The 21,331-nt window shown below is 35.7% G+C and overlaps 1 protein-coding gene and 3 non-coding genes across 20 annotated transcripts in view; all 4 read left to right on the top strand.

The window, feature by feature from the left end:
* LOC109455530 (uncharacterized) overlaps positions 1-21,331 on the top strand; it is a 138,750-nt gene that overhangs the window by 20,205 nt on the left and 97,214 nt on the right. For 15 of the 17 annotated variants that reach the window (XM_088797502.1, XM_088797513.1, XM_088797514.1 and 12 more), the window contains 3 exons: positions 2,030-2,108; positions 10,435-10,520; positions 16,790-16,894. The gene's annotated coding sequence lies outside the window, so the exon portion shown is untranslated. Of the gene's footprint in view, positions 1-34; positions 2,109-10,434; positions 10,521-16,789; positions 16,895-21,331 lie in introns of those variants that run through there. The other 2 variants (XM_088797517.1, XM_088797516.1) reach the window with 2 other exon arrangements.
* On the top strand, positions 11,234-11,305 carry LOC141570893 (small nucleolar RNA SNORD113/SNORD114 family). The gene has a single exon (XR_012495338.1). It is a non-coding gene; the product is annotated as a small nucleolar RNA SNORD113/SNORD114 family (small nucleolar RNA).
* LOC141570903 (small nucleolar RNA SNORD113/SNORD114 family) lies at positions 17,676-17,747 on the top strand. The gene has a single exon (XR_012495345.1). It is a non-coding gene; the product is annotated as a small nucleolar RNA SNORD113/SNORD114 family (small nucleolar RNA).
* On the top strand, positions 20,285-20,356 carry LOC141570886 (small nucleolar RNA SNORD113/SNORD114 family). The gene has a single exon (XR_012495331.1). It is a non-coding gene; the product is annotated as a small nucleolar RNA SNORD113/SNORD114 family (small nucleolar RNA).

Here is a 21,331-nt window from a genome sequence, read left to right on the forward strand (position 1 = left end):
GGGCAGGGCGTGTGCAGGGTGGGAGCTGCCTGAGGAACTGTCCGTAGTACAATTCACCCTCACCTTGGATCCACCAGGCTGTTGCCGTCCTCAGTCTACAAATCGCACAAGTCGGGGCACAAGACAGAGAGGCCAGGTCACGTCTCTGCAGTTACACAGCTCATGAGTGCCTGCTGGGGTGGAACCTGGTCTGTCTGTCTGTCTAGCACCACAGCTCGGGCGCTGCTGCAGAGGGAATAAAGGTTTGGGTGAGGGGTGCAGAGACCGAATGGGGAGGGGGTTTACCTGGCTGACTCTGGCATTAAAATAGTAGCTAGTTCTTCTGTGACTGCTGTACTGATGGGGACACAGGCACAGAGAGGTTAGTTAGCTTTCCTGATATGGCCCAGCTAGCCAGGATTGCAGGCTGGACTTGGGGGCAGGCAGTGTGGTGTGAGCATCTGGGACCTAACCATTGTACAGTACCACCTCACGTGAGCCTGTGAGTGCAGGTAAAGATGGCACGTAGAGTCCAAGGTCTGGGTTCGAGTCCTTTTATGACTCCATGGTGGGTGTGCTCTTAACTCAATCATATGGATTTAATTCTCCCCCTGGACAGAGGCCCTGAAGAAAGGTCTAGCAAGCTTCTAGCCCATGAAAATATTTTTCAAGAATATATATATGTGATCAAGTTTTTTATATATTTATATATAAAAAGGGAAGGAGAGGGTGCACAGGAGATTTCAGAGTGATTATTTAAGGTAGAGCGCAGCAAGGGGGGAGGGGGAGAAAAGGAGGTAGGGGTCATGCGTGGTTTTAGCAAGTCATGAAATAAGAGAGGCACACCAGGAAAGATGACGAGTGGGTCGTGGACCAAGGATTGTGATTAATTCTCCACAAACGAGGGACATAATGAAAGAGATTGGAGTGGTTTGTGGTGGTTAATTTTATTATTAAAAATAAATAAATAAATAATGTAATACAGGCCTTGAATAGAGCAATTGTGAGAATGTGTTCTGGACAAAAGATTCTGATTAATCCAGGTCTGCTGACCTGACATTAACAAACAAAAAAGGTCTAGGCTATTTTCTTCCTTTTAATGGGGCTTTGTATTCCTTAGAATGGGCACACTGGGGTTTCTCCGCCAGAGAAAATCTTGGCGGCAGGGAAGGAAACTAGACAGGTCTAAGCAGGGCTTTAATGGGTGTTCACTGAATAGTCACAAATGAGTGCATACATAAATAAAGTGAACGAGGGCCAAGCAGGTACCAGAGATGAGAATGTTTTTAAACAAGGATTATGAGTCATCGCGGTCACCCCCTTCTCCAAACCCAACAAGTTCTAGGCTGTCGGGACTGTGGGGAGGAAGCATATCACCAGGTATAGAGAACAGTCTTTGGACTTGGGTTGAAGGGTGGCATCAGGTGTATTTACCGTAGACTTAAAAATGAATTCCCTGAGTAATAAAATAAATGACAAAATGAAAGAGGGCCAAGAATGGACCAAAGATGTTTCATGACCTATGGATTGAGATTAATCCACTTAATGTGCAATTGTGCACTATTTAAAACAAAACAAACCTCTTACCTCTGTGGATAAGAAGCATTGGTATATAAATACTAATATAAGTACTAATCGATATTTTTGTTCCGGGTTATTGCTGAGCTTGTGTGTTTACTGTATTTAAAACAATAAGTAAAAGCAATAAAAAAGACAAATAAGAAACAATAATGAGATTATATCTGGAATCAAAGATTATTATTACTTCAACTCTGCATGTCTGAGTCTATTTAGAATAATATCTGGGCTGGTTCTTTGTGAATAAGATGCATAGAGACAGAGGCTTATAATTGCTGTGATTCTTTGATTAGGTGGTGAATTTGTGCATGTTCATTGTAGTAATAAAATTATTCGACGAAAAAATAAACACAGCGAGAGCCAGTGGTGAGACTGTGTCATGAAACAAATATTATGATTAATCCTGTGCCGCTCACCTGACGGCCATTAAAAAATACCCAGGTTGTTTAAGTGTCTGCCTTGTGTTCCACAGAATGGAGACCCCAGAGTGGGTCTAATGATGAAGATCTTGGCTGTGACCTCTGTGGGAAGTGAGCTGTGGACCAACCAATGTGAGTGATGGCTAGTGTTGTTTAATGGGTGGGTGGCTGGTTGAGAGGTGTGTATGTGTTGTTAAACATAAATGGGCACAAATAAAATCAAAGATGGCCAAGCATACAGACTTGTGTCTCTATGCTGACAAGATGGTGTCATGAACCAAGGATGGTGAATTTCATGTGGCATAACTGTCACCCATTAAAAAATAATATAACTGGGCTGTTCTTTGTATAGGAAATGAATAAATAAAAAGAAACAATTATATACATGTATAATTATATTGTATATATGTGTATATGTTTAACTATGTTATTACAAATATGTAAAATATCTGTTTATATAAATATAATTGTTACTTTTTCTTATTCTTGGGTTGAGTGGTTTATTGATTTATTTAAAATAAGTGGATATATGCATGCATAAATCAAAGGGTCAAACATGGACTACTGAAGACAATGTATCATGACCCAAGATTAATGATTACACAATTCTGGAAATTTGAGGGACATGAAAACAAACATATTTATGCTGTTTCATTTATTTTGATAGCATTATACTGTTAATTCATACACTTTCCTCATGATGAAGTTTAGGCTGTTAACTTAGTGGGAGAGATGCACGTGGAGATATAAAGTACTGATAGTTTTCTGTTTGTTGGGTAAGATCCATAGATATTCTTATGGTTTTTTTTAAAGCGATAAATAAAATTAAAAAGGGCCAAGCGTAGACCAATGAGGACAATGTTTCATAAACTAAGGCGATTAAATCAGTTCTACATAAGTGAGAGCCATTAAAAATGATCCAGGATATTCATTTTTTTAAATAGTTGTTTTCCTTTGCACAAAATGGCCACACCATAGTTTATTTAATTATGCAATATTAATGAGGGGTTTGATTCTTTCTGGGTGGATAAGGTATGTAAAGAAAATGTAGGTAATAGTCAATTTTCTTAAATCTTTGGCTGGTAAATTGTTCGAGGTAAATGAATGAATTAACAAATTAACGAATAAAACAAGAGAGAACAAGTATGGGGCAATGATGATAGTATCTTATTATCTTATTACCCCACAATTAAGATGATTCTAGTTCCGTACATCCAAGTTCCGTTTAAAAATTACGTCAGTTAAGAAGTAAACAGTGGATATTCTTGTTTTTGCATATTTATGTATTAGATGTTGATTTTATCACTGACAATAAGTAAATAATTCCATGAATATATAAAGTACAAGAAAGGTCTAAACAGAATGGTGATAAGAATGGCCCACGGATTCAAGGATCAGAGTTAGTTCAGTTTTGTGCCGTTGACTTCCAAAAATAATGTAGCCTGTTTCATTCCTTTCACCAGCTGTTTTGTATGTTGTTGTGTATATGTGCATAGTTTATTTAGACATTTCTCCTTGGATAAAGATCTAGGCTATTAGAGCAAGGTGCTCAAAGGGACATGAAAGACAATGTTAAAGTTCTATTTATCGAGCAAGAAATTGGATTTATGGTTGCTCATTAAAACTTCTTTAGAAAATCAACCAAAAGAGAATCAGTGTGGATAAATGATCAAGAATTATGATTAATCTAATTCGGCTTAATTAGAAAAAGTGCTACACTGTTATCTAGTGGTAAAGAGAACTGTAGCTCTGTCCAGTAGAACTTTCTGCAATGATAGACATATTCTACAATTTATTCTGTCCAATATGGTAGCCACATGTGACTCTTGAGCACTTGAAATGTGGCTAGTATGCATGAGGAACTGAATATTTAATTTTAATTAATTTTGATTAAATTTAATCAGTCATGTGGCTAATGGCTACTCTATCAGTCAGTTGCTTTGGGTGGTTGGTTAATGGGAGTTTCTTGAATATTAAATATGAATAATGAAATACATAAATTAATAAAAGAAGGTTAGTTATGGGTCAGAGTTGAGAGTGTACCATAAAAAAAAAAAGATTATAATGAATCCAATTCTGCACAACTGAGATTCACTGGCAAAAAAAGGTCTTTGGTTCATGAAAAATAGACATAGTCTTATTTATTTATTTTATCAACTATTTAGTATTATGCTGAATGTGTGCCCCATAGTTTTTGTGAACATTTCTCTGATGAAGGTCTATGTATCTTGGTGGGAAAAGATAAAAAACTTACTGTCAAAGTTGTAGTTGGTGGGTTGAACAGTGGTTTTGTGGATATTTATTATATTATTTATTTACTTCAAAAAATGAATAATAAATAATAGAGAGTCCATGTATGGAGCAAGGATGATAATGTGTCATGGACCAAAGTTTGTGATGACTACAAGTCACCACAACTGTCGTCCATAAATAAAAAGTCTCTTTTACTTTTGTTGGTGAAACATAGACAGATGAAACTAATTGTCAATATACATAAGTGGACTAAGCATGGACCAATGATGAAAGTGTATCCTGAACCAACTATTTATATTAATACGTTTTTGCGCAACTGACGCCTATTATATAAGTCCTTGTTTCTCCATTTATGGGTAAGAATTACAAAAAACTGTCCAAACAATCCAAGATCTAGCTATCTCCATCTATCTATCTATCTATCTATCTATCTATCTATCTATCTATCTATCTATCTATCTATCTATCTACCTACCTACCTATCTACCTATCTACCTACCTACCTACCTACCTACCTACCTACCTACCTACCTACCTATCTACCTATCTACCTACCTACCTACCTACCTACCTACCTACCTACCTACCTACCTATCATGTATCCATAACTTATATCCATAAATGTAACATGTACATATATTATTTATATGAACATAAATTATAGTTTTTCTTGGATTTGATGGTACATTCATGGTGATTTCATTGACTATATTATAAAAAAATCAATACATGAATAAATTCCTAAAAGTAAGGAAATGTGTGAGTCATTACTTGGATGATGCTGCATAACAAGTAACCAACAACTTCAGCAGCTCATAAATAGTCATAACAACAGCAACAATACGTATTTCTCACATATGTGTCTGTGTGTCTCTTGCAGTCGTTGTGCTCCAGGCCGAGGGGTGGGTTCCCTGCTGCCCCACTTGCCTTCCTATTCAAGGTCCATAGATAAAGGAGCTGTAGTGTCTGGGACATGCTCCTTTTATAGTGAAGGCTTGAAGCTCCAGAGGCCTAGCAAAACCTCCCAAGCCCATTGAAAACCTCTGCTTGGACATGGTTTAAGTCATATCCACTCATACTCCATTGGGCGGTGCAAGTCATATGGCCAAGTACAACATCAGTGGTGGAGGGAAGGCTAGTCTTCCCATGGAGGATAGGGAAGGCAATGGGGATATTTGCTGAAAAATGACATACCTGCCACATTTCTCCCAATTGGTGAGAAATATTTACTTCATGCCCATGCGTGAAATACTAGCATTTCTCTTTAGAGCATCCCAGAAATCCATAAAACCAGAGCTTCGGTTCAACGTCCAGAGCATCCTGATTCCCTTCCAATTTGGATGTGATTTGTCTTTATTGAGATTTCCCAACCAGAGACAGGTTGACTGTCCCCACATGGTAAACATACTGGGCTGGAACAATTCCCACTTGCAAAGGGAGAGAACAGGAGGCCTAGAGCAGGTCACTCCATTGCAGCTCTAGAACCCTGCTGGGCAAATGACGTGACATGTCCCTACCTGAGGCTGTCACCTGTGTAAGAGGGAGAATAAAGACAAATGTTGGTAATAGTCATCATTCTTATTCTTACTCAGGTGAGCAATTCAACTGTGTTCATTGAAATAATAATTCAGAATTGTTAATTGGCTAAGTCAATAAAAAAAGGAGTATTATTTGAGGGTCAATGTTGAGAAGTAGGGCCAAACATGGACCAATGCTGAAACTGTGGCACAAACAAAGGATTCTGGTTAATTCAGTATTTCACAACTAGCATTCATTCAACAACTTAATACTATTCACTCTTTTTCACACCCGATTTCTATTTTACAGAATGAATGGCTCATTAGCCATTCTGTAATGATGGAGGGCTTACCTCTGTGGGTAAGGAGCATGGAGGCTGATTAAGTGACAGAGTTCTTGGATGCTTTGCTCATGGATGTTGACTGTATTACGTAACAGAAACAAATGGCGTTATACATTGATACGATTGCAGGAGGCCATGCGTGAAGCAATGAGAGTATGATGTGCACCAAGAATCATGATGACTCCAGTTCAACACAATTTAGTTCCATTAAAAATACACTAAGGCCATTTTATTTAGGTTATTGGCATTTTAATGTTGCATATTAATTTTATATCCCTGTTGATTTAAGCATTCCCCATTGATAAAGATCTATACTATTAATTGGTTGAGAGGGTAGCACATAGGAAGATAGGCAGATATTGTCAGTGTTCTACTGCAGAAGAAGATGGTGGGTTCATATTAGTTCATTGTGTCATCTTTGAAATATAGACAAAAGAAAGAGCTAAGAACAGGCTAGTGATGAATGTGGCATTGCTGTGTAGCAAGGATGTTGATTTATATGTTATTGATGATTATAGAAAGACATGTGGTATGTTTCTGTGGGAAATTAGCCTGTGGACGCGTGGCCACTAGACATAGGTGGCTGCCAAGCACCTGGAATGTCGCTAGTCTGAACTGAGATGTGATCTATGTGGAAAATACACACCAAATTTAAGAGTCAGTATAAAAAAAGTAAACTATTTCATCAAGAATTTATTTATATTGGTTACCTGTTGAAATGATAGTATTTTAGATATATTGGGTGAAATAAAATCTACAATTATAATTGATTTCACCTGGTACTTTTTAAAAAATGTAGATTCTAGAAAAGTTAAAATATATGGGTGGCTTACATTGTGGTTTTGTTGGCCTGCACTTCTATAAACCAATGATATGAATGAATGGATATTCAAGGATCTTTTTCTTTATGTTTTTTTTTGACCAATGGGTATTGGTTGTATTATAATTATCTAATTAATGGATCAATTAAAAGTGGGTAAATGAATGAGAAAAATGGGAAAAAGCACAAAGTAAATATTAAAGTTTATATTAAACAGATTATTTAAAAAATTTTTTTATGAAGCTCTAAAATGCATAAAAACAATGTAAAGGGGTTAATCCCTTTGGGTAATGAACTTATATGAACAGATGTGTATAGTAATTAATGCTGTTGTATGGGTTGTTGGTGTGTTGCTAGTCTTTAAGTTTTTAATTTTTAAATTTTTTTTTTAATTTTTAAATTTTTAAATTTTTTTAAAGGAGGGCGCAGCTCACAGTGCCCCATGTGGGGATCAAACCGTGAACCTTGGTTTTATTAGCACCATGCTCTAATCAACTGAGCTAACTGGTGACCCCCTAATTATTATTTTTTTTTATTTTTTTTATTTTTTATTTATTTTATGCTCTTTTTAAAAAATTTATTGGGGTGACAATTGTTAGTGAAATTACATAGATTTCAGGTGTACAATTCCGTATTACATCATCTATAAATCCCATTGTATGTTCACCACCCAGAGTCAGTTCTCCTTCCATCACCATATATTTGATTATTTTTATGTTTTTAAAGAAAGTGACCTCCATGAACAAATAGCTGCTTAACTAATTAAATAGAAGAGAGTTAAGCGTGGCAAGCGCTGAGTGCAAGCAGCATAGTGAGCCCAGTTGTTGGTTAATCCATATGGGCACCACTGAAATCCACAGCAAAAAAGATCTCGTCTCAGTTCTGTGGGAAATAAGGCTGTAGTTAGAGGTTAGGCAGATTGCAGGGTCTTCATCTTAGATTTTGGAGGCTCAGGGTATTGATTATGTTACTACTATGTAAGTGAATCAGTGCATCAATTAAATGTATAAATGAATGAAAAAAGAGGGCCAAGGATGGACCAATGATGAGTGCATATAATAAAGCAATAATTATTATTAATATGTTTTTGAAGCACTGAAGTCCATTAAAAAAAACACTGACATCAATATCTAAAAAAGGGAGGATGTTTCCTTAAATAAAAAACGGTGACGAGGGCCAGTATTGAGACTGTGACTGATGATAAGAATTATGATTAATCCAGTTTGTTCATTGAGTTCATTGAACAACGACAAAGTTCTAGTTGGTTATCTCTGCAGGTAATGAGCAGGTTGACAGATGTTAGTTTTATTCAGAGTTTTTTGATCAGTTTGTTTGGATTCCAAGCTATAGATTGGAAGGGAATGAATAAATAAGTTAATGCCATAATCCATTAGTTGAAAGTGGGACCAGTAATAAACATAAGTTACAAAACTAGTATTAGGATAAATTCAGTCTTCATTGCTGGTGTCTGTATACAGGATATCAAGTCTAGGCTCCCACCTATTTGTTTAAGGTTCATGGATAAATTCATGTTATATTGTTTCAGTTTGGGTTGTTGATGGATTTGCTCTTGTTAATTTTCTTCTAAAAGATAGGTTTAGGATTAAATTAGTCTGTCTAATCAAATTAAATAACAAATAAGCAAATAGATAAAAACATAAGAGGGTCAAGGATGAACACTGGTGAAATGTGCCATGAAACAAAATTCTGGATTAATCCAACTTTGAGCAAGTGAGGACCATTAAAAAAAATGATGAAAAAGAGTGCTTCATTCATTTTACAGTTGTTTAATAGTTCATTTTCTGTTTCACCGTTGTTGATTTATACATTCTACCAGTTGTAAAGATTTCGGTTTCTAACCTCTTGAGAGAGAAAACACAAAAAAAGATGGAAAATTGTTAGTGAAGTAAACAGAGACATTCCTGGATTTTCTTTGTTACATATTTGAAACTTGACCAAATTAGAGAAAAACTAAAGAAAGATGGCCAAGCATGGCCACGATGAGTGTGGGTTCGCATAAGAATAACAGTGAGGTCCACTGTAGAAGGAGATCCAATGTATTAGTTCTGGCAGAAATTAGGCAAAAGACAGAAGTTAGTAATATTCTTACATCTTATTCTTGCTTTGTTGTGATTCATGGATATGATTAAGTAATTTTTAGTCAAGCAGTGAATGAATCAATAAATGTATTAATGAATGATGAAAAAAGTCCCAAGCCTAGATCAATGACAAATACCCAGGGGTGTCTGGGTCCAGGATTTTGATGAAACCCTATAACTCTGAGGTGCATTATAAAAACAAATTTAATTTCCTGTCTGATGGGGCTTGAGCTTGTAGGTTAAGGTAGGAATAGAGGCACCTTGCTTTTGGCTTTGGTGGGTCTTAGGTATGGGTTCGTTTATTGGTGAATCAGTACATGAGTGAATAAAGAAACATATCTATGAATGAAGACAGAGAGGGCTAGATATTTATAATTATGAGAGTATGTAATGAGATATAAATTATTATTAAATCATTTCTGAGGAGCTAAGTTCCAATAATCGCTCTTCACAGAGCCTGGGGCTTTTACCATATTGATTGAAAACATGGGCAGATGTATATAAGAGTCAGTGTTTCTGGGTTGATGGTTGTTAATTTTATTAAGAAAAGGGAAACAAAATAAATAATCAATTACAGTACTCCCTAATTAAAGAAGATTAAGGATAGACCAATGTTAAGAATGCATAATATGAGAGGAGTTAGGATTAAATCAGTTCTTCTCAATCAGTGTCATTTTTGAAAAACACATGTAGTTGTTTTTCTGTGGGTATTGTGTTTATGGGCAGATGTTAGTGTCCTGTAGGACTCTTGCCTGAGGTATGTAGGTTCATGAATATTGATGAGATTACTACAAGTGAATGAAGGAAGAGATTGTTAAACAGAGGGTAAACAGTGAGGATAGTATGTGTATGTCATGAAAAAATGTTTATTAATCTCAGTCTCCTTTTCTGATGTCCATGTACATAGAAGGGGATTGGGGCTCTGCCCACTTAGGGTAGAGCAGACAGTTACCTATGATAGTATTTTAAATCATTTTACATTTGTTTTGAAAAGTGAAAATATGAGTAAGTTATTCTACGGGTAAATAAACCAAACAAATAAAGGAATGAATTTATAAAGTAGTGTCAGGCATAGATCATTGGTGAGAATATGTCAATAAATAAGGATGTAAACTTAATTCTAATCTAGGAGGACCCATGGAAAAGATAATCTAGACTATTACTTATGTGCGTAGGGTTTAACTGACAGAATTTGGAATGGGCACAGTTCTTAATTCTTCTACTAGGATGTAGATTCGGTAGTTGTCATCATATTATATATGGTAATCATTTAAAAAAATAAATAAAAAGGGGCTGTTCTTGGGCTAATGGAATGTGATGACAAGGGGGATTTAGGATAAATCAGGTACAACAGGACTAAGGAAGGTCTTGTTACAAATCTACACTAGTTTTGCAATTTTCTAAAATTTGCCTTTTACTCCACAGGTTCAATATACCCATCTGGTTGGTCCATCATCCGGTGATGAAGAGCTTGGCTGTCACTTCTGTGGATAAGGAGCAAAGGGACTCGTGTAAGTAACAGAGTTCATGTTCTTGGTCTGGAGGGGGTTATTTGTGTCATCTGTGGAATTGTTTCAAAGGAGTGAGTAGCTATGCAAGCGTAAATCAAGTCAGAGAAGGCCATGCATGGACCACTACTGGGTGTGCGTAACGAACCACTAATTACGATGAATCCATTTTAGTACAGCCGAGGTACATGAACAACAAAGTTGGAAGGCTTTGCATTCATTTTCACAGTTGCCTAATATTCCATTTTATTTTTGCACCACATTTTCAGAAAACCTCTCTGTTGATAACGAGCCAGGTTGCTAAATCATTGGGAGAAAGCATCTAGGAAGATAGAAGGTATTGTCAGTGTTCTAGTTGTGGGGTAAGATGATAAGTTCATTGTACTATTTCTTAAATATGAGGAAAATAAAAGATGAGCAAGCAGAGCGTGGTAAGACACATGGTATGGGTATGAAGCAAGGTTATTGATTAATCCATACGTGTAACACTGAGGTCTAATTAAAAAGAGATCTCACTTAATAGCTCTGTGGGAAATAAACCTGTAAACAGCTCTCTGCTATATTCAAAGATATTGTTCTTGGGTTTTTGTGATTCATGGGAATCAACTTTTATCAGTAAAGCCATGAATGAAATAATCAATAAATAATGTATAAACGATTAATACACAATGTACAAATAAATGTACAAATAAATAAATGAAGAAAAGGGTTGAGCTTGGATCAATGATGAGTAATTCTGGGGTATATGAATCAAGAATGCTGATTAAACCCTAAACTCTGAGGTCCGTTAGAAAGAGACCTAGTTAGTCCCTCTGCGGGAATAGAGTTCGGAGCAGAAGCTCAGGCCCGTTGGGGCTCTGGCTCTTGGGTCTTAGTAGTGGTTCCTGGGTATGGATTGTATTGACGTAAGTGAATGGATGAATGTGTGAATAAGTAAATGTGTTAAGTGAGTGAAGATGAAGAGGGTCACATGTGGATCATTTATGAGAATGTGTCATGAAATAAATAATATTAGTAATGTATTTGCTTACAGTGAGTTCCAATATAACCCATAAGTAAGAGGTGTTGTTACTCCCTTGGGAGCACGTAGGAACTCTAGGCACACAGGCACACACAGATAGATGCATCGAAGTGTCCATCATGCCATTTTGGGTTGGTGGGAGGTTGCTGGTTGTTAGTTTGATTAAGAAGAAGGAAAAAATGTTTACATAAACAGTGATGACATAACTATCTAATTGGGGAGAAGCAAGCATGGGCCAGTGTTGAGGATGTGTATATGATACCAGTTGGAATTAATCTAATTGTGTTCACTGAATTAATTAAAAAAAAAGAAAACAAATGAAAAGGGATATAGTCAGTTATTTCTGTGGGTAATGAGCTTGTGGGCAGTTGTTAGTATTTTGGGTGTTCAAGTAAAGAGTCTGTAGATTTTTGGGTAATTACATAGTGTTACAAGTTATTAAATTAATATGACTATATCTCAAATGATTACTTAAAGGAAGGCAAACAATGGACATTATGGAGCACGTAATGTGAAATAAAGTTAAGGACTAATCGTTATAGCTTGCTGATGTCCATATGAAGAAAATGGGACCTAGTTTCTTCCTACTTGGATTAAGTACAGAGACAAGGGCATGCAAGAGCAGTACTTCAGTTTTGGTTGCAATTGGATAGTTTATATTACGTTTTATATTTATATATTTTATATACTTATAAAATGCATAGTTTTAGAAAAACGAGTAATCACATTATTTAATTAATAACTAAAAAAAATAAATATAAGAATTGATAAAATAATGTAAGATAAAGCTAGGATTATTGGTGAGAATGTACCATGATACTAGGTTTCAAATTTTTCCAATTCTGCACAAGTCAAGTTCATGAAAATGATTAGTAGGCTGTTAACTAAGAGTAGGGAGTATATGGTCATGTGCATGTGTGATAGTTGCAAGCCTTATTGTTGAGTAGGGTGTGAGATTCAAAGACGCTTACTTAACTGCGTTGCTTAACAGTAAAAATAAAATAAGGTGATAAAAAGTAGCGCAGTTTGTGCACCAATAATGTGACTGTGATGTGATCCAGGTTTATGATCAACCTGGCAGTGCAAGAGTCACGTTCATTTAAAAACCCCTAACACAGACTGTTTAGAATTGGCTTTTTCCTTTAGAGCATGAGCACAGCACAGCCAACTCATTCATTCTCTCATGGCAACGACCTTAGTTGTTGTCTCTGTGGGCGAAGAGCACAGAGACCAATATAAATAACTGGCAAGTTCATGTTCTTGTTTTGGGGAGTTTCTGCATTGTTTTCCAAGGAATTATTTTAAACAATTGAATATATATGTATATATATATATATATATACATATACATATACATATATATATATATATATATATATATATATATATATATATATATATATATATCATGAACCTTAATTCATAACACATTCTCATTGTTGGTCAATGCTTGGTGTTTTATGATTTTATGAATTTTGTGAAAACACCAACCATTGACCAACAATGGGGATGTGTTATGAACCCAAGTTCGTGATTAATCATTTTTAGGGCTAAATAACAGTCCATTTTAGTTTGGCTCCAAAATATATTTAGACATTCCTCCCTTGATAAAGATCATGGTTGTTTACTTGTTGAGGGTGGAGACCATAGGAAGATGGAAGAAAGTTACATTGTTTTAGTTGTGAGGGAAGGTGCTGTTTCATAGTTGTGTATTTCTACCATCTTTGCAATATGGACAAATTAAAGAGACAAGCAAAAGCCTATTATCAATATGGCATTGATATTGATAATAGGCTGTTGATCAATCCATATGTGCACCCAGAAGGACGTTGGAGAAAGGCTTCCAGTGTATCAACGTTGTGAGACACGTGCAAATAGCTTTATCTTAGTATCTTGTTCTTGGCTTTTGTGATTCATGGATATTGATTGTATGATAATTTATGCATGTAAAAATGATCCAGAAAGGAAGATGTGAATGAAGAAAACAAAAAATGCCAAGTCTGGATCAATGATGATGATCCTGAGATGTTTGAACTAAGAATTCTGATTAAGCTCTGTCGCTCTGAGGGCACTGCAAGGAGAGATCTAGTTATTTCTTCTGTGATAACCATACTTACGGTCCAAGGAGGGAGTATTTGGGATCCTGTGCTTGGGCATAGATTTTTTAAAATTATAAATGAAATAATTCATCAGTAAGGAAAGAAATGAAGGAATGAATGAAGATCAGGAAAGCCACACATTGTTCAATTACGAGAGTCTGTTTGGAAACTTTTCTGAAATACCGAGATCTAGGAAAAGCTATAGGTCAAGGTGTGACTCCTTTTAGCAGGCAGCAAATAGACAGGTCTGCCTGAGATTGAATGTGGTCATTAAGGATAGATGGTGGGTGACTGATTGCTTATTTTATTAGGAAGATGGCAAAATGTTTGCATAAATAGATAATTATCTAATTGAAAAAACGATCATGGACCAATGATGAGACTGTCCTGTGACAAGAGTCGTGATTAATTTAAGATGGTTTACTGTGTGCAGGTGATCACGTTAGTCTCATTCAGAATTTTTGTCCAGTGAGTTATAATTATAATGGTGACATAATTATATATTGTTATAAGTGAATGAATAGATTCATATCTTATTTAAAAGATGCAAAGCACACATGAATGGTAGGCCTTATTATGAAATAAGGATAATGCTTATTCTACTCTATACAACTGATGTCTATATTTTTTAAAAACCTAGGCTTTTCCCATTTTCATGATGTGCATGTAGATAGACGCTCACAATAGTATGTATTTTGGTTCTGGGTTGTTAACCATTTTACCATTTTGCCTTTTCCTTATGTAGTGAACAACTGGTGAAATTATTCCATGAATAATTAAATGTGTGAATGAATGAACAAACACATTAAGTAGAGTCAGGCGTGGACCATTGTTAGGAGTATGCCATGAAACCAGGCTTTAAATTTATCCAGTCAGCACAAGAAGGATCCATTAAAAAGGACAATCTAGACTTTACCTGTGTAAAGTATTTAGACGTGTTTATAACAGTCAGGTTATAGTCAGGTAATAGTTCTGACTTGTGGATTAGGTGGTAGCACTGGTGCTCGTTATATTTTTTAAAATTAAATAATTGAGTAAATGAAAAGTACTTATATCCTCAAACTAATGAAATGAAGCAAGTTTTATATCTAATCAAGAGCTCTACAGTTAGTGTCCTTTAAACATACCTAAATTTATGTTTTCTCATTATTTTGAAAGCCTGCTTTTTACCTTAGAATTAACACACCATAGATGATTTAGTTGTATGTAATGATGAAGATTTTGGCTTATCCCTTTGTGTTTAAGAAGCATACATACTAAAGTGAGTAACATTCAAATTTTATGTACTTGGTTAGGGGAACTTGTTCATGAGTGTTCACTGAAATATTTCAAAGTACAGCAACATAAAAGTATGAAATCAAAGAATGCTGTACAGTGACGGGACTAGGTTATGAACCACAGATAATGATGATTAGTTCAATTCTGCACAACTGATGACTCCTTAAAAAAGTGGAAGGTGTTTCATACATTTTCAGAGATGCTTGCTGTTCTCTTTCATATTTATATGACAGTCGATTTTAACATTTCTCTCTTCAAAAGATCTCAGCATATGAGCATGTGGATAGTAGACCTTAGCAATATTCAGGGGTCTTATTTTTGAGAGTTTGTGATTTATGTGCATTGATTATATTATTTAATCAGTGAATGAATCAATAAACAAAGGGATCAAGGACTGAAGGAAGGGGTTCGAAGCTTGGGCCAGTGGCGACTCCTGGAGTGGGGGTTGGCTCGGAATCCAAAATTGTGATCGATGCCTGTGTAGAAGTCTGTGGACTGTTGCAAAAAAAGAGATAAAGTGAGCTCTTTGGGAAGTGAACTCAGGAATGGATAAAGAAACGTGTAAATGAATAAAGATAAGGAGGGCCACACATGGACGAATTATGAAATTACCATGTTTCCCCAAAAATAAGACCTAGCTGGACAATCAGCTCTAATGCATCTTATAGTAAAATAAGACCGGGGTAATATAAGACCAGGTATAACTAATATCATACAATATAATATGATATAAAATGTAATATACTGTAAGACCTGGTCTTATATTAATTTTTGCTCCAAAAAACGCATTAGAGCTGATTGTCCGGCTAGGTTTTATTATTGGGGAAACAGGGTATGTCACAAAACAACGATTATTATTAGTGCATATTTGAAGCAGTGGGCTTCATAGATAAACAGATCAAAGCTCTGAACCCTTGGATAAGGACAGTATGGCAGGTATACTAAGGGTCTATGAGGCTGTTTTGATTGTCGGTGGGTTGTTTTAATTAGAAAAGGACAACAAAGTTTACATACGTAAACAATTGTTTAAATAATTGTCTCATCGGGAGAGGGCCAAACATGAACCAATATTGAGAATTTATCACATGACCAGAGTTATAATTAATCTAACTCCATTCATTGAGTTTTACTCAAAAAAAAAAAAAATCAAAAGAGAACTTAATCATTATGTTCGTGGCCATGACACTGTAGACAGGATATTCAGTGCTCTTGTCCAGTGTCTTGCTTCTCATTGATGGTGATGTACTGTTATAAGGGAATGAAGAGTGCATTTATATACAGATTAGTTATTGCAAAGAATGCCGAGCGTGAGCCAATGAGCAACCTGTGTTGAGAACCAAAGATGGTGGTTCCTCCTGTTAAGCCTAACGGGTGTCCAGGTAAAGAAAAGGAACTCTAGGTCACCTCTGGCTTTGGCTAAAGTACACATTGAAATTTTCATGGAAAAAGTCTTTAGAAAAATGGGTAGATAATTAATTTGCTTCATGCCTAATTATGTACATGAATAAACAATGAATCACTCCACATCTAAATCAGAAAAATTTGTGCATGATTGGTGACAATATGCCATAAAACAGATTTTCATTTATCCAATTTTGTATAGGTTAGGTCCACTAAAATCAATCATTGAAATCTTAAATTTATTAATCGGGTGTATGCGGGTAGATATTTATGATAGATAATGGTTCTTGTTCTCATGTTGGTGTTCATTGTATTATTTAAAGATAAAAACTAAATAAGTCAATGAATAAAGTATGCCATTCTTGGGCAGTGATGAGATTATGAAGTGACCCAAGTTTATAATTAATTTAATACTGCAAGACTAACTTCCATTAAAAAATATCTAACTACAGGCTCTTTCTTTCTTTTGAAAGTCTGCATTTTTACCAAGTGAACACATCGCAGACGATTTCATCATTCTCTAATGCTAAAGAGCTTGGCTTTTACAAACTCTGTGGGTAAGGAGAGAAGAGATGGATGTAAGTAACAGTTAAGAGTTTATGTTCTGGGGTTGGGAGGTTGGTTTCTGGGTGTCACTTGAATTTTTCAATGTCATAAATGGGTTATTAATAAATAAAACCAAGTAACACCAGCACAGGCCTGAATTGGGATTTATGATTAAGCTGATTTGGAAGTTCTAAAATCCAATAAGAAATATGAAGGGTGTTTCATTGATTTTCAGGGCTGCTTCACATTGTATTTTATTTTTGCATTGCAATTCATTTAAGTGCTTCTCCACTGATAAAGATTTCCCCTAATTCCTTGAGGGAGGAATACACAGAAAGATGGACAAAATAGTAGGTGTTCTAGTTGTGGAGTGAGATTACGGCTTCCTTGGCTAGTCATTGCATCATCTTTAAATGAAAAAGGGCCAAGCATGGATCAATGGAACTAATATGAAGCAAGGATGTTGATTAATTTATATAGGCACAAAGCACATATACAGAGGGTGCCAAACAAATGTATACACACTTTAAGAAAGGTGAAAACTGGATTATAGTTGTAATACTCAATATATACCAATGACAAAAGGTGAATACAAGTCATGTATATACATTTTTTTTGGCTACGCTGGTATATTTTATGAAGAATGCCCTCATCTATTAGCACTGTGGGAAATGGGCATTTGGACAGTTATTAGTGATATTCAAGGATGTTTTTGGGCTTTTTGATTCATGAGATTTGATTGTATTATTATTAGTGAATCAATGCATAAAGGAATAACAATACATACATAAAGGAATAAAAAGGTGTCCGGTATAGAACAGTGATGAGTGCCCTGAGATATGTGAGTCAAAGATTTTGAGTACACTTTGTAACTTTGAGGTCTATTAGAAAAAGGAAGTCTAGTTATTTCCTTTGAGGGAGGGGGGCTTATAGCAAAAGTTAGGCGTAGTCCGAGGTCAGGTTCCTGAGCTTTAGTTCTTAATGTCTGTGAAATGTATCGTAAGTGAAACCATGCAAAAATCAATAAAAGTATGTCAGTGAATGATGACCAATTATGTGAGTCTGCAGTGAAATGAGGATTATTGTTAATTCTATTATGTCCTGAAGCACTGAGTTTCATAACCTAAATAGATGAAGTCTCTCTTACCATTTTCCATAAAGATGTATCCTATTCTATGAGAGCCCGTGTTGGCGTTTTGTATTGGTGGTGGGTAGCTGGTTGTTGGTTTTATTTAGAAAAGGAACAAATCATTTACATTAAAAATAATTGTTTAAATAAGTGCCCAATTGAATGAAGGCCAAGCCTGGGCTACTATTGAAAATATTATACTAGGTATGATCACACCGACGTTGTTCACTAGTATTTGAAAAAAACAAAAGAGGACCCAGCAGCTTGTATCTGTGGACACTGAGCATATGTGCAGATACTAGAGTCAGTCAGTGTTCTTGTCCAGTGTCTTGGCTTGCATTCATTTTGAATGCATTGTTAAGGTGAATGAGTGAACGAATGAGTTTATATTTTGGTTAGTTATTTAAAAGAAGGTAAGCATGGGTCAGTGCGGAGTAGGTGTCATGAAACAAAGATAATTAAATCATTTTAGCTGAAGAAAAAGAAATGTAGATTTACCTGACTTTAGACACAGTCCATATCGCAATGATATGAAATATTTCAGTTCTTGACTACTGATGGGTTTTACGCTTCTTCTTTAAAAAAAAAAGTATAAATGATCAAATTATTTTTTGAGTAATTAAATGAGAGAAACATGAATGAGTCAATAAGTGTATAAATTAGGGTAAATCTTTAATGCTTCATGGCACGCTCTAAGCAATGCACAAATATATGGCCCTTAAAAGATCAATGAGCTGTGTACTGTGTGGTTAGGGAGTATATAGATGGATCTCAGTACTAGTTACATTTATTACTCTTGTGTTGGTTGCAGGATTTAACAGTATTTACTACATTAATGAAAAATTAAGCAGTAAATAAGTCAATATACAAAAACTAGAGTCATTCTTGTGCCAATAATGAGAATGTGATAGGAACCAAGTTGTACGATGAATCTAGTACCTCATGATTTCAGTCCACTAAAAAATCATTAGGTCTATGCTGTTCCGTTCTTCATAAAATGTTCATTTGACTTTACAGAATGGAAACACAATAGCTGATTTGTTTTCACAATAGCTGATTTAATTATTCAATAGTAATAAATAGTTTTTACCTCTGAGGTTAAGGAGCCTAGAGACTGTAGTAGATAATAGTCAAAATGCACAACCTTGGTTTAGGTGGTTTGTTCATTATGACATTATGTCAGAAGAATAAATACTAAATATGTAAATAAAATCAAAAGATGCCACGCAGGGACCAGTAATGGAAATTAACCAAAGTTTATGACTAATCCAATTCCGGGCAACTGAACTCCATTAAAAAGTGATGGAGGGCTTTTAGTCATTTTCAGAGTTTATAATATTTTATCTTGTACCATGGTTAATTTAAACATTTCTTCAGTGATCAAGATCTTAGCTATTAACTCCTTGAAGCAGGAGCAGATAGGAAGAGGGAATATGTATCATTGTGAGATATGACTGTGGTTGGTTGATCATTGTATTGTATTGGTTATCTAGCTCTGTGTAACAAATTACCCTACAATTTCGTGGCTTAAAACAACAGTAAGCATTTGTTATCTGTTACAGTTTCTATAGGACAGGAATCCAGGAGAGGCTTAGTGGGCAGTGTTACCTTAGGGTCTATTGTGTGGTTGTAGTCAAGATGTCAGGCAGAATTGCAGTCATCTGGAAGCTCGACTGAGGCTGAAGGATGGCTCACTCACATGGCTGGAAAGTTGGTGCGGGTTGCTGGTGGGGGGCCACAGTTCCTTCCTTCGTGGACCTCGTTTCAGGACAGCTCCTCACAACACCACAGCTGAATTCCTCTATAGCAGTCAACCCCAGAGAGAGGAAGGTGGAAACCTGGATGTATTTATAGCCTAGATTCAGAAGTCAGACACCATCTCTTCCACAGTATTCCACTGGTCATAGAGGCCAAGCATGAGTTAATGTGGGAGACTGCAGAAGGCTGTGAATACCAGCAGTCGTGGCCATTGGGAGCCATCTTGGGGGCTGGCTACCACATGTACCGTGTTTAAAACATGGAAAAATTGAATAAAAGAACTGCAAACATAGACAAAGTATAAATATGGGATTGACGTAAAGCAGGGAAGTTGATAATCTATATGCATAATGCTGAGATCCATTGCAAAACAGATGTAATCTCTTATTTTATGGAAAACAAGCCTATAGATACAGCTTCGTAATAGTCTATGATCTTGTTTTTAAGGTTTTTGATTCCTGTATATTGACTTTGTTATTATTAGGGACTTAACGAGGGGATTAGTAACAAAGGTACAAATGAAGGGTACCAAGTATGGACCAATGATGAACATTCTGGGGTGTCTGAATCAATGATTTTGATTAAACCCTGTAACTCTGAGGTCAGACACCTAGTTAAGCCTCTATGGTAAATGAGCTTTCAGCTGAAGTTAGTAATATTTAAGATTTTGTTATTCGGCTCTCAAGTTTCATAGGTTAGGATTGTATTACTAGAAGGGAATTAGTAAATGATTAAATAAATATATGAATGAAGACAGGGTGAGCCATATGTGACCTTATTATGGGAGTGTGTAGTGTATTTATTATTATTAATACAGTTCTGAGGTATTCATTTCCAACATCAGTTGATTAAATATAATCCCTATTTGGGTAAGGAGCATATAGAGATAAACACCCAGAAATCAGTGCTGTTGTTCTCATTTTGGGGAGGTGCTGGTTGCTTATTGAAAACAAGGAAATGTGATCTAGTTGGCTATGTCTGTGAGTAATGAGCACATGAACAGCTGTTAATACCATTCAAATTTCTAATCCACTCTGTATATTCATGAATACTGATGAGGTTATGAGCGAATGTATAAATATATTCATCTCTCAACAAATTATTTTGAAAAGGGTAAAGCAGGATTTCTCGGTCTCCCACTGTTGACATTTGGGGCTGGATAATTCATGGGAGGCTGTCCTGTCACTGTCCTCTACTCACTAGATCATAATATTGACCCCTCCCAGTTGTGACAGTAAAAAATGTCTCCAGACGTTGGCGAATGTCGTCTGGGGGCAGCATTGTCCCCATTTAGAACCTCTGTGGTAAAGCATGGACCAATGAACGGCATGTGTTACAAAACAATGTGAATTATTTGTCCTGTTGTACCTTGCTGATACTCAGATAAAGGAAAAACCAAACCAGGTTCTTCCCACTTTTGGTTCAGATTCATATGCATAGTTGCATTTAATTGTATTACAATTTGGGTTGTTGATGGGTTGTGTTTTCTCTGGAAAAATAAACTGATGTTTAAATTTTCATGAGTACAAAATAAATGAAAAAGCAAAACAATGAATGAATAAATAATTACATAAAGTAGGGT

Source organism: Rhinolophus sinicus, chromosome 3, assembly GCF_057876585.1.
Source record: "Rhinolophus sinicus isolate RSI-liver-muscle chromosome 3, RSI-T2T, whole genome shotgun sequence".
Lineage (NCBI taxonomy): Eukaryota > Metazoa > Chordata > Mammalia > Chiroptera > Rhinolophidae > Rhinolophus > Rhinolophus sinicus.